Source organism: Chrysochloris asiatica, unplaced genomic scaffold (assembly GCF_000296735.1).
Source record: "Chrysochloris asiatica unplaced genomic scaffold, ChrAsi1.0 scaffold00139, whole genome shotgun sequence".
In the NCBI taxonomy this organism is placed as follows: domain Eukaryota; kingdom Metazoa; phylum Chordata; class Mammalia; order Afrosoricida; family Chrysochloridae; genus Chrysochloris; species Chrysochloris asiatica.
This window is the reverse complement of record NW_006408657.1, coordinates 6254832-6256593: the sequence shown is the minus strand read 5'-3', so window position 1 is coordinate 6256593 and position 1762 is coordinate 6254832. Positions and strand designations below refer to the sequence as shown.

The 1762-nt window shown below is 37.9% G+C and overlaps 1 protein-coding gene across 1 annotated transcript in view; it reads right to left on the bottom strand.

Annotated features, from left to right (window-relative positions):
• Positions 1-1762, bottom strand: part of LOC102818428 (zinc finger protein 77-like) — a 154962-nt gene that overhangs the window by 151027 nt on the left and 2173 nt on the right. The window lies entirely within an intron of this gene.

Genomic DNA, 1762 nt, shown 5'->3' with positions numbered 1-1762 from the left:
GGAGAGTGAAGCGTCCAGCTGATAAGAAGAGAGGGCATATGCACAAGAACACCCACACTTGCAGATAATACCCATTTGACCTGGTTTCAATGGCTGGATGATCAGAGCTCAACTAGAAGGAAAAAAATGGAATCTGATACAATTTGATGAACTTGACCTACACCTCTGGATGCAGAAGCTCAAAAGAGGGAACAAATCTTTACAACAACCCCCTCAATACACAGGGTTGACAGTGATGGGCAACTTGGACATTGGCTACCCAAAATAGGGGAGCTACAGAGGCATTAAGTGACTGGCCTACAAGCTTTCAAGAGGGAGGCTAGATCCAGAGCATGTGGAGGAAGGTAGAATCTCCACTGAGTAGTATCCAATCTGTCTGGGAGGGACTGATGAAAGGAGATGGGGATAGCACTCATGTGGTACAATAGTGAATAATTGTTATCAGGACTGATCGTGAGGGCTGAAAATGTAAAGGTAGACTTTTGTAGCAAAAGGAAGGGAGTGGTTGAATTTGCAGTCCAGGAGCGGAGGGTCCTGGGACCATCAAGGAAGAAGATCAGAGTGCGGGACCCTACCCAGAGAAACAGTGATACCAGAAATGGAGGCATATATCTTCTCATGTTGTGGCTCGTTTTTCTTGTGGGTAAATACCAAGTACACCAATGTTTACAGCAGTACTATTTACAATAGCAAAAAGATGGAGACAGCCAAAGTGCCCATCAACTGAAGAATGGATAAACAAACTGTGGTACAGAAATGGAAGCAGAGATGATGACGTGGAGAGATGGAGTGGCTGGGAACTCTAGACCCAGAGAGGGAGAGGGGCCATGTGCTGACAACCTGGCAGCAGGCTTTCAGGGTATACCATTTGGTTGGTTGATGATAAATAGAGGGGATTATAACCATGACAATGTAATGATATATGATAGGATGAATGTAAACTTCCATGTAAACTATCACATAATTCACAATAAAACATTAAAAAAAAAAACAAAAACAAAAAACCAGCATTCCAAAGAACACCAGTGGAACAACTTTGTTGAAATATTTTGAGATTATGTATTTAATATTCTATATTAAGACCTTTTTACTCTCATAATTTTCTCCAAATAACATTATGAAGTTATGTAAGGGTATTCAGAAGGAAACAAAGTTATTGAAAATATCCTTAAAAAAAGAAAAAGTTGCCAAAAGTCACACAAGGACTTAACAATCATAGTATTTACAATGGAAAATAATGTTTCTGCCTGAAACAGAACTCAGTTTTTTAATGTTTAATTTCATTTTCAAACTCTGCCTGGATTTCTGATTATTTTCTGTTCACTCTCCTTTGAAAACAAAACAAAAACACAAGACCAGGACAGACTATGAAACAGACCATCAATTGCGCATATGCAAGTTTAGGTTGATGCTAAAGACAATTAAAATAAGTTCAAGAGAGCCAAAATATGACCTTAAATATATCCCACCTAAATTTAGAGACCATCTCAAGAAAAGATTTCATGCATTAGATATTAATAACCAGAAAAGTTGTGGAATGGCATCGAGGATGTCATACAGGAAGAAAGCAAAAGGTCATTAAAAAGACAGGAAGGAAATGAAAGACAAAAATGGATGTCAGAAGAGATTGTGAAACTTGCTTTTTTTTTTTTTGCCTTTTTATTTTTGATGTTTTAAGTGAATTATCTGATAATTTACATGGGAGAACAGTAGTTATACATTCGTCTGATTGTATATCATTTCACTGCCATGGTTACAATCC